The sequence below is a fragment of the Procambarus clarkii genome, chromosome 20, assembly GCF_040958095.1.
Source record: "Procambarus clarkii isolate CNS0578487 chromosome 20, FALCON_Pclarkii_2.0, whole genome shotgun sequence".
Lineage (NCBI taxonomy): Eukaryota > Metazoa > Arthropoda > Malacostraca > Decapoda > Cambaridae > Procambarus > Procambarus clarkii.
Window position 1 is genome coordinate 26,346,327 of NC_091169.1, and position 12,500 is coordinate 26,358,826.

General features: G+C 45.4%; 1 protein-coding gene across 2 annotated transcripts in view; it reads right to left on the reverse strand.

The window, feature by feature from the left end:
- LOC123751134 (leucine-rich repeat-containing protein 24) overlaps positions 1–11,673 on the reverse strand; it is a 26,780-nt gene extending 15,107 nt beyond the window's left edge. Inside the window, exon 1 of one of the 2 annotated variants that reach the window (XM_069327795.1) lies at positions 11,541–11,673. The gene's annotated coding sequence lies outside the window, so the exon portion shown is untranslated. The other variant, XM_045733237.2, reaches the window with a different exon arrangement.
- Positions 11,674–12,500: the final 827 nt, after the last annotated feature.

A 12,500-nucleotide genomic window follows, 5' to 3' on the forward strand; every position in this document is an offset into this window, starting at 1 on the left:
TGAACAATTGTTAATTCTGGTGAATATTCCTGGATTGAGAGAGAGAGAGAGAGAGAGAGAGAGAGAGAGAGAGAGAGAGAGAGAAAGAGAGAGAAAGAGAGAGAGAGAGAGAGAGAGAGAGAGAGAGAGAGAGAGAGAGAGAGAGAGAGAGAGAGAGAGAGAGGGAGAGAGGGAGAGAGAGAGAGAAAGGGAGAGAGGGAACACAAAAAGCAGCCAGTAAATTCGTGCCATTAAATGCTGCAAAAAAAGAAGGCATGGATGGCTGTGTGGCACAGTGCCGCACAGTGCCGCACAGTGGTCATCTTGAGCCCCGTGTCACTATACTCTAGTGTGGCGCTGTGGTTGATGACCACCTTGAGTGTCTGTCGCTTTCACTATCACTGATTCACTACTACTTTCACTGTCACAAATTAGTCTCTTCACTGTCGCTACTTGACCATCATCTCTGTTACCACTTTGGCTGTCACCACTTCACCATCACCACTTCACTATTACCTCTTCACCATCACCACTTCACTATTAACTCTTCACCATCACCACTTCACTATTAACTCTTCACCATCATCACTTCACTATTAACTCTTCACCATCACCACTTCACCATTAACTCTTCACCATCACCACTTCACCATCACCACTTCACTATTAACTCTTCACCATCACCACTTCATCAACACTTCACTATTAACACTTCACCATCACCACTTCACTATTAACTCTTCACCATCAACACTTCACCATCACCACTTCACTATTAACTCTTCACCATCACCACTTCATCAACACTTCACTATTAACTCTTCACCATCACCACTTCATCAACACTTCACCATCAACACTTCACCATCACCACTTCACTATTAACTCTTCACCATCACCACTTCACCATCACCACTTCACTATTAACTCTTCACCATCACCACTTCATCAACACTTCACTATTAACTCTTCACCATCACCACTTCACCATCACCACTTCACTATTAACTCTTCACCATCACCACTTCATCAACACTTCACTATTAACTCTTCACCATCACCACTTCACTATTAACTCTTCACTATCACCACTTCACCATCACAACTTCACTATTAGCACTTCAGTATTAAGACTTCACCATCACCACTTCACTGTTAACACTTCACCATCACCACTTCACCATCACCACTTCACTGTTAACACTTCACCATCACCACTTCACTATTAACTCTTCACCATCAACACTTCACCATCACAACTTCACTATTAGCACTTCACTATTAACACTTCACCATCACCACTTCACTATTAACACTTCACCATCACCACTTCACTATTAATACTTCACCATCACCACTTCACTATTAACACTTCATTATTAACACTTCACCATCACCACTTCACTATTAACACTTCACCTTCACCACTTCACTATTAAAACTTCACTATTAACACTTCACCATCACCACTTCACTATTAAAACTTCACTATTAACACTTTACCATCACCACTTCACTATTAACACTTCACTATTAACACTTTACCATCACCGCTTCACCATCACCACTTCACCATCACCACTTCACTATTAACACTTCACTATTAACACTTCACTATTAACACTTCACTATTAACACTTTACCATCACCACTTCACTATTAACACTTCACTATTAACTCTTCACTATCACCACCTCACCATCACCACCTCACTATTAACACTTCACCATCACCACTTCACTATTAACGCTTCATCACCACTTCACTATCACCCCTTCACCATTAACACTTCACCATCACCCCTTCACCATCACCACTTCACTATTAACACTTCACGATCATCACTTCACTATAAATATGAGATATTTAAAAACAAAATTATATGTGTAAATTATTTTCCATCCTCATCGCTGTCACTATTTTTCACTAATTACTACTGCCAGCAGCTTCCCTTACTCGCTTAACACTCACCATTAATATCCACCCCAGAAACATTATCCACCCCCGAAACATTATCCACCCCAGAAACATTATCCACCCCAGAAACATTATCCATCCCAGAAACAATATCCACCCCAGAAACAATATCCACCCCAGAAACATTATCCATCCCAGAAACAATATCCACCCCAGAAACAATATCCACCCCAGAAACATTATCCACCCCCGAAATATTATCCACATCAGAAACTATTCACCCCAGAAACAATATCCACCCCAGAAACATTATCCACATCAGAAACTATTCACCCCAGAAACAATATCCACCCCAGAAACATTATCCACATCAGAAACTATTCACCCCCCAGAACCAATATCCACCCCAGAAATAATATCCATCCTAAAAACTGTATATCCACCTCGAAAGCAACATCCACTTTTCGATCACGATCCATCAGATTTGCCTAAAAAAAATAAAAGTAAAAAATTCATTATTTTCACCAAAAGTCAATAACTTCCTTAACACGTAAATCACCCATCGACACGCACTAACTACCATAATTACCCAAGCTGCCATTACCATCCCTATTATGAATAGCAAATGACTTCAATTACTGCTAAATTCCCTATCACACGCTTGTCCTGCTTGCCAATATGGCCTAACTTGAGCTAACGTCATTTGAACTTATTAGTGCTAACGGAAAATGAATTTAGAGTTATGCTTGTATTCATGTTTTTAGATTAGTTAGCGACTCGTGAGTTGGGTGCTGTTAGTTTGGTGGGGAGCCACTCACTGCATCAACAACATCAACCACCACAACTATTTAACAACTACTATCTCTCCAGGCACAACTATCTTAACCACTCTTGGAGAAAGAGTGGTTGTTAAGATACTATCTCCCCCAATAACCTCCTATTCTCCATCACTAACTAACAGAGACTATATGGCCAGCAATAACTCTTCTATCTCACCAAAAAGCCATGTGTCTCTCTCTGCTCCGTCACCAACCCTCACTCCCTCTGCTGCAACATGCAATCATTTGCATGGTGTGACGGTTATTCTGATTGGCATTTTCGTCTGTGTAAAGCGATAGTTTCCTTCCCAAGATGCTTGCCCCCGACTCTCTCTCTCTCTCTCTCTCTCTCTCTCTCTCTCTCTCTCTCTCTCTCTCTCTCTCTCTCTCTCTCTCTCTCTCTCTCTCTCTCTCTCTCTCTCTCGTTAGAGTATCGTTTGCAGGTTTATTTGCATGAACAAATACGATCTATTCACTATCGTGAATTTTTGTCGTATTTCCGATATGTTAATAGTATACTGACCCACCGTTAGCCTCTCGTTACCAAGTCGTCAACAAAGTCACAAATTTTCTTCGTTAATGTTTCACTATCATTACATATTTATTCTTCATAAATGCTTGCTTTGGTTACACGCTTTTGTTACATTCTGGATCTTGTTACATACTCACTTTCGTTATATATTCACTTTCGTTATATACTCTCCTTACATACCTCTATCGTTCCATCCATCTATCTAACCTGTGTGTATCCATCAGGCTATCTATCCGTCTATCCATCCATTTATGCACCCATTTGTCAATCAGTTTATCTATCCATCTATGTTTCTATCCACTCATTTATCTGTCTAAAGTTCCTCTATCCATCTATCTTGTTGAGTTAAAGACTATATTTCTTAAAGCATGTAGCTGAGGCCTACATCCGACCTACCTATGTTCACCCCATACCCCAGACCTTCTCCCTGCATATTTGGGTACGTTAAACCCCCAAGTATCTCGCCTCTAACTTAGGACAGAGAAACAGATATTCTCTCTCTTATAATATAGATACACTAAGCATACTATACGAGTGATCGAATGTCTTCTTGTCTGTCCCAAAGTGAAGGCCAGACGCTTGAAGCTAGCCTCACCCAAATTAGCAAGGGAGAATGGTCTGGGGTATGGGATAAACATAGGCTGGTCATAAGGGATAAGGGAACAGCGAGGCAGGGTCGCATTCAGACCTCTGGACGATTATGGCACGCACTGTCCTTCGGTCTATGCAACTAATGTTTCTTTTCGAAACATATAGTTCAAAAATATTGTTTTTCTTATAGTAATTTGCACCTCTATTCACTGATCACAATTTGCCTGTATTCGCATAAAACAGACGACCCATCCACAAGTAAGCTCTTCTCAATGGCAACAACCCACACATTATACGATTATATCTTTTATAAGAGAGATAGAGATAGAGAGATGAGTATCCAGAGTAGGTCGGAGTAGGCTTAAGTCAAATGCTTTATGAAAGAGTACGTTAATCCCCCCCCCCCACCCCCTCATTGTTCCTAGCGGTTTTCGTGGGTTGAAATGAAATTGGCGATATGTTTTCCGTAGAGTTATTCCATTGCCCTCATTGTCATGATTTACCTGTGCGACACAGTGGTTGCCAGGATCAGGTTGGGTTACCGTTACCTGTGGCAGGTGGCTACAGGTGACGAATCTCCCAATCCTGAGCACTCCAGGTGCAATCTCAGTGAGCAGGAACTGCGGCATGATCTCCCACACTACATCACTGAATGCCCAGTTATCAGACCATTCAGACCCGTTGGCATGAGGTACCTGGAGCTTTGCAATTACTCTATTCACTCTCTTGTTTTTGAAGATATCCTCACAGTGTACCAAAAATTTGCCAGTGCACGCTACTGGACATATGGCCCTGTGTGACTAACCATCCTGCGAGATGGGAACTTTTATTACCACTGCTATCTTATTCACTCTTGTGTTGATGATATCCTCATAATGCACCCAGAGTCTGTCAGTGCAGACTACTGATCACGTGCCTCTGTATGACTAACCATCCTGTGTGATGGGGATTTTAGCATCACGTAGCCAGCTTTGTGACACACTGTGCTCCCCTTCATATAGCCTAGGACAGCTGCACAGATGCACATGTACCTAAATGTGTTAATCCAACAAAAATATTTACCCGAAATGGTTAGATAGACAGGTGGATAGATGGATGAATAGATGGATGACTAGATAGATGGATTGATAAATGAACAGATAAATGGATGGATATGTAGATGGATAGGTGGATGAATAGATGGATGGATCGATAGATGGATGGATAGGCGGATAGATAGATAGATTGATGGATAGATGAGAGATTGAGCTAGACAATACCGGGTACCCTCCTCGTCCTAACCTCACCTCACCATACCCAAGAGTACCCACGAGGATGTGAGGGTCAGCTCTCTGTGGTAACAACCTGTTGACCCTGTTGTACCTGATGTCTTATACTCCGTCGAGTCTGACCTTAAAGTTACTGGTGGAGGTGGCTTCTCCAACTTCTTCTTTGTGCATTCCACGTGTTGACCACTCGTGCTGGGTACGAGTATTTCTTGACACTGACTATTTTCCGTTTTCCTCTTCCACTTATATACTGTTGTCCAACTTGATTTAAATGTAAAGTAGTCGGCCTTGTCCACCTTGTCTATTCTCCTTGTCAGTATCATGTATGTTGTGATCATGTGACCTCCCCTCTTATTTCTTCTCTATCTTAGGCTTGTAAGATTTATTTCTCCCTAAACCTATCCTCCAAGTTCACCTCTCATAATATTGGCGCTTGTTATAAATCTCTGAACTTTTCCAATTTGACTTTTGTGTTTCACGAAGCTTGGATTCCATGCCAGTGATGTGTATTCTAGCATTAGGCTTACATGGGCAGTTTAGATTGTCTTGTAAGGCCCAATTGGCTTCATGCAGGTCAGCGTTCAATCCCCGACCGTCCAAGTGGTTGGCCACCATTCCTTTCCCTCGTCCCATCCCAAATCCTTATCCTGACGACCCCTTCCAAGTGCTATATAGGCGTAATGGCTTGGCGCTTTCCCCTTGATAGTTCCCTTCCCTTGAAAGGCTGAAAATGACGCTGTAATGTTCCCATCAGTCCTGAATGCCGGCGATGGGACCCTGAGTGTACCTGTAGTGACAGCGTTGGAATGAGAGTTATACCAAAATGTTTCCCATTTCTGCATTTAACATCCACTTAACAGAGGAGATAGTTCTTGGTCATCTTTATCTCCTTGCCATCGTCATTACATTACACTTGTCGTGGGTTGAACTCTAACAACCATTTGTGTACGTACTGCTGGAGTTTGTCGAGGTCTTCCGGTAATTTTCCGCACTCCGCTGCTTCTGTTTTCTTGATTAGTTATTCGTCGCTTGTAAACAGCAGCAAACACCAGGTCACTGCCTTATCTTATGTGTAGGTCAGAGAGCTGGTCGGCCGAGCGGACAGCACGCTGGACTTGTGATCCTGTGGTCCCGGGTTCGATCCCGGGCGCCGGCGAGAAACAATGGGCAGAGTTTCTTTCACTCTATGTCCCTGTTACCTAGCAGTAAAATAGATACCTGGGTGTTAGTCAGCTGTCACGGGCTGCTTCCTGGGGGTGGAGGCCTGGTCGAGGACCTGGCCGCGGGGACACTAAAAAGCCCCGAAATCATCTCAAGATAACCTCAGGATATAGGTCCTTTAGTAATATTACTGGCGTCTTGTGATTGTCATATGAGAGAGAGAGAGAGAGAGAGACAGAGAGAGAGAGAGAAAGATAGAGAGAGAGAGAGAGAGAGAGAGAGAGAGAGAGAGAGAGAGAGAGAGAGAGAGAGAGAGAGAGAGAGAGAGAGAGAGAGAGAATCAGAAGATAATTCGAGGAAAGACATTAAGAACTTAACCACATATGGAAATAAACTGACACAGTGAGAGATATGAACAAGGAAGAGAAGGTACAAGGTGAAAGAGATTAGAGTGGAAGCGGTTAAAGGAGGAGCTGGAGGAAGACAGACAAGAGGAGAAGCGAAAGCACAGAAGAAAATAATAGAAGATGAAAACATAATAATAAAAGTACAACGAAAGAGAAAGTAAAATAAAGAGGAACAGAACAAGAGAAAAAGAAATGATGGTGGCGGTGATGGTGATGGTGGTGATGGTGGTGGTGGAGGTGGTGGAGATAGTGATTGAGGAGTTAGTGGTGGTGATGGTGGTGGTGGAGGTGGTGGAGACAGTGATTGAGGAGATAGTGTTGGTGGTGGTGGTGGTGGTGATGGTGGAGATAGTGATTGAGGAGTTAGTGGTGGTGATGGTGGTGGTGGTGGAGATAGTAATGATAATGGTGGTGGTGGTGATGGTGGAGATAGTAATGATAATGGTGATGGTGATGATGGTGGAGATGATGGTGGAGGTGGTGGAGACAGTGGAGATAGTGGTGGTGGTGGTGGGTGGGGGTGTGGGGGCCCACAGTTGGGTGGCGTTCATTACCACTGAGAGTGTGACACCAGCGGGCCGGGTATTGTCGCCTCGGGGCGCCATTTTACTGACGCTCTGTTTATTGTGACACCCCCCCCCCCAGACCCTCCACACTACACTTGTGGGCTGCACTGCGGTCCTCTGAGGACCTGTGTGTGGGTGTGTGTGTGTGGGTGGGTGTGTGTGTGTGTGTGGGTGTGGGTGTGTGGGTGTGTGTGTGTGGGTGGGTGGGTGTGTGTGTGGGTGTGTGTGGGTGGGTGGGTGTGTGTGTGGGTGTGTGTGGGTGGGTGGGGTGTGTGTGTGTGTGTGTGTGTGTGTGTGTGTGTGTGTGTGTGTGTGTGTGTGTGTGTGTGTGTGTGTGTGTGTGTGTGTGTGTGTGTATGTGTGTGTGTACTCACCTATTTAGGTCTGCGGGATCGAGCATTGACTCTTGGATCCCGCCTTTCTAGCCATAGGTTGTTTACAGCAATGACTGCAGTTCTATTTCCCCAACATATCTACTTTTTAAATTATGAATACAGTTTGCTTCCACAAACCTGCTCCTTAAGTGCATTCCATTTTCCCACTACTCTCTCGCTAAAAGAAAACTTCCTAACATCTCTGTGACTCATCTGAGTTTCCAGCTTGTATGTGTACTCACCTAGTTGTGCTTGCGGGGGTTGAGCTCTGGCTCATTGGTCCCACCTCTCAACTGGTGTACAGATTCCTGAGCCTACTGGGCTCTATCATATCTACATTTGAAACTGTGTATGGAGTCAGCCTCCACCACATCACTGCCTAATGAATTCCATCTGTTAACTACGCTGACACTGAAAAAGTTCTTTCTAACGTCCCTGTGGCTCATTTGGGTACTCAGTCTCCACGTGTGTCCCCCTTGTTCGCGTATCACCCGTGTTAACCAGTTTTATCTTTATCTACCCTGTCAATTCCTCTGAGCATTTTGTAGGTAGTGATCATGTCTCCCCTTACTCTTCTGTCATACAGTGTCGTGAAGTGCATTTCACGCAGCCTTTCTTCGTAACTCATGCCTTTTAGTTCTGCGACTAGTCTAGTAGCATACCTCTGAACTTTTTCCAGCTTCGTCTTGTGCTTGACAAGGTACGGGCTCCATGCTGAGGCCGCATACTCCAGGATTAGTCTTACATATGTGGTGTACAAGATTCTGAATGATTCCTTACACAGGTTCCCTAAGGCAGTTCTGATGTTAGCCAACCTTGCATACGCCGCAGATGATATTCTTTTTATGTGGGCTTCCGGAGACAAGGTGTGTGTGTGTGTGTACTCGCGTAGTTGTGCTTGCGGGGGGTTGAGCTCTCGCTCTTTGGTCCCGCCTCTGAACTGTCAATCAACTGGTGTACAGATTCCTGAGCCTATTGGGCTCTATCATATCTACATTTGAAACTGTGTATGTCCCCTTGTTCTCGTACCACTCATGTTAAACAGTTTATCTTTATCTACCCTATCAATTCCTCTGAGAATTTTTTATGTAGTGATCATGTCTCCCCTTACTCTTCTGTCTTCCCGTGTCGTGAGGTTCACTTCCAGTAATATTTCCTCGTAGTTCATACCTCTCAGCCCGGGGACTAGCCTGGTGGCATGCCTCTGAACCTTTTCTAACTTCGTTTTGTGTTTGCCTAGATGTGGACTCCAGGCTGGAGCCGCATATTCCAGCATTGGTCTGACATATGTGGTATACAAGGTTCTGAATGATTCCTTACACAAGTTTATGAAAGGTATTTCTTATGTTTGCCAGCCTTGCAATCGCCGCTGATGTTATCCTTTTGATGTGGGTTTCAGAGGACAGGTCTGGTGTGATATCAACCCTCAGAAATTACTCTCGTCCAGACTCCTGAAGGATTTCCTCTCCCAGCTGGTATCTTGTTTTTGGCCTCCTGCTCCCTACGCTTATCTTCATCACTTAGCACTTGCGCGAGTTAAACTCTAGTAGCCATTTCTTGAACCATTCCTTCAGTCTGTCCAGCTCATCCTGTAGCTTCTTGCTATCCTCCTCTGTCTTAATCCTTCTCATAATTTTAGCATGATCAGCAAACACTGAGAGGAATGAATCTATACCTTCTGGAAGATCATTCACGTGTATCAGAAACAGGATAGGTCCGAGTACAGAACCCTGTGGGACTCCACTGGTGACATCACGCCAGTCTGAGGTCTCACCCCTCACAGTAACTCTCTGCTTCCTGTTGGTTAGGTACTCCCTTATCCACTGGACCACCCTACTACTTACTCCAGCCTGTTTCTCCAACTTATGCATCAGTCTTTTATGGAGTAACGTGTCAAAAGCTTTCTGACAGTGTGTGTCAGAAACATTAGATAACATTTTGTGAGCTGGTTTAAAGAAGTGTTTGTGAGTTGTTTAAGGACAGGAAATGTTTAAGTTTTGATGTTTAAGTTCAAATATTATTTTGTGTTTTTTATTAAGTACTAGCACATCCTTTGGGTGTTTCAGAGCGCGTACTGTTTATGAGTTATGAGATAATGAGTCCCCAACAGCAAGCCCCCAGCAGGAAGCCCTCAACAGGAAGCCCTCAACAGTAAGCCCTCAACAGGAAGCCCCCAACAGGAAGCCCTCAACAGTAAGCCCTCAACAGTCAGCCCTCAACAGAAAGCCCTCAACAGGTAAGCCCTCAACAGGAAGCCCTCAACAGTAAGCCCTCAACAGGAAGCCCTCAACAGGAAGCCCTCAACAGTAAGCCCTCAACAGTAAGCCATCAACAGTAAGCCGTTGAGAACGCGAAAATAAATTAAAGTGTAATTTTGTGAGCTGTGTACTTGAAATGATCTATTTGTTTCGCTATACGTATGTGAGTTATATATTGTGGGTGACATTAATAGTGGTACAGAGTCACTATTGTGAGGTCCAGAGCCACTATTGTGAGGCCCAGAGCCACTATTGTGAAGTCCAGAGCCACTATTGTGAGCCCCAGAGCCACTATTGTGAGCCCCAGAGCCACTATTGTGAGCCCCAGAGCCACTATTGTGAGCCCCAGAGCCACTATTGTGAGCCCCAGAGCCTCTATTGTGAGGCCCACTGATGTAAATAGGATAACAGCGAACAAACTTTTGGAGATTACGATTCTCACGGGAGAAGTAACTATTTTATTGTGAGCACTGCCTGGAAGATATATTGTGAGCACTGCCTGGAAGATATATTGTGAGCACTGCCTGGAAGATATATTGTGAGCACTGCCTGGAAGATATATTGTGAGCACTGCCTGGAAGATATATTGTGAGCACTGCCTGGAAGATATATTGTGAGCACTGCCTGGGAGATATATTGTGAGCACTGCCTGTTGGCTCTGTTGTGAGCACCGACTGGAAATATTATTTTGAGCACTACATGGAACGTTCACTGTGAGCAGTACTTGGAAGATATACTGTGAGTATACTGCCTAGAATGTTTATTATGAGAACTGTCCTGGAAGGTTTATTTTGAACACTGGCTGGAAATTCTCTTGTGAGCATTCCCCTGGAAGCTCTATTCTGAGCGCTCCCGGGGGAGGTTAATTGTGAGCACTGGAAAATATATATTGTGAGCATTGCCTGGAAACTCTATAGTTAGCACTGTTTTGTGAGCGCTATTGTGAGTACTGCATTGAAAGAACTGCTCAAGTATTGTCCTCGCATATGAGCTGTTTACCGTTCAATATTTTTTTTTCTCTCTCGATAATTCGTGTTATAGCACTGATTGTGAGTAATTTTTCCACCGAGTCAAAATCTTGTGTTAATCTCCACAGTTTATTAGTCACAGGACTATTTTATAATCACTTTTTATGCTGATCATTTTCCTCTTATGAGCAATTAGGAGCATCACTCATAATGCAGTCACTCATAAATCGCGAAGTAATAGTGAGGAAGCCTGAGATGTTTAGGTCTCTGTTATGAGCACAATGTTCTTGTAAGTTTCTTGAAGGATTATCTACAATACGAGACACGATTTATAAGTTTGTGTATTTTCTTGTGAGTCACTGGAAGGATTATATATATATCCACGACAAAGCACTATATACCAGATATGTCTTGGGCAACACTGCTTATGAGATCGTTCGTGAGCTCTGAGCAATCCATTTACCTATTAGATCGCGTCAAAGGCCCAGGAAAGTTACAGGCAAGCACCCACACGCAAGAACACGGGGTTGGGGGATAAGATTGCGTGTGTGCGTGTGTGTGTGTTGGTGGGGGGGGGGGGGGGAAGGGGTGGTATTGTGGGAGGTTGGTGGGTGGGTAGTGTAGTGAGGAGGGGTGAATATAATCCGAGAGAGAGAGAGAGAGGATAGGCAAGCAGGAGGCCCGGCCTGACGGAAGGTTACCGCAGCACTGACGCCGCGTTCCCAGCTCCTCTCTCTCTCACACACTGGCGCCCTGGGGAGGGGGCCCACGCAGCGTGCAGTCGACGGCCGCACGCACACACACGCACGCACCTCCCTCCTCGGCAGAGCCACGCGGGGGACTGAAGGGGCCGGGGTAACTGCTGAGGCTTTTATTTTGTGGGTGAGAGACCCCTAGAAGGCGGCTGGGCGCCTGTGACAGAGCATCGATCATGCGCCCCTCCACCCCCCCTTCTCTACTCCCTCCACCCCCTTCTCCAGACCCTCCACCCCTGCTCCAGACCCTCCACTCCTGCTCCAGACCCTCCACCCCCTGCTCCAGACCCTCCACTCCTGCTCCAGACCCTCCACTCCTGCTCTAGACCCTCCACTCCTGCTCCAGACCCTCCACTCCTGCTCCAGACCCTCCACTCCTGCTCCAGACCCTCCACTCCTGCTCTAGACCCTCCACTCCTGCTCCAGACCCTCCACTCCTGCTCCAGACCCTCCACTCCTGCTCCAGACCCTCCACTCCTGCTCCAGACCCTCCACTCCTGCTCCAGACCCTCCACTCCTGCTCCAGACCCTCCACTCCTGCTCCAGACCCTCCACTCCTGCTCTAGACCCTCCACTCCTGCTCTAGACCCTCCACTCCTGCTCTAGACCCTCCACTCCTGCTCTAGACCCTCCACTCCTGCTCCAGACCCTCCACTCCTGCTCTAGACCCTCCACTCCTGCTCTAGACCCTTCGTTCCCCCTCTCCAGTCCCTCATTCCCCCTCTTACCACACTATGCACCTGTCTCCCCCTATCTCTACCTGTCTCTATCTGTCTCTGTGTCTGCCTCTGTATCTGTGTTGTTCTGTCTTGTGTGTTCTGGTTGACTCGTGTTCTTTGCTGTCCTACCTCTGTCCATCTCTCAGTGTGTCAGTGTCATCTCTGTCTGTCATCTCAGATGACACTG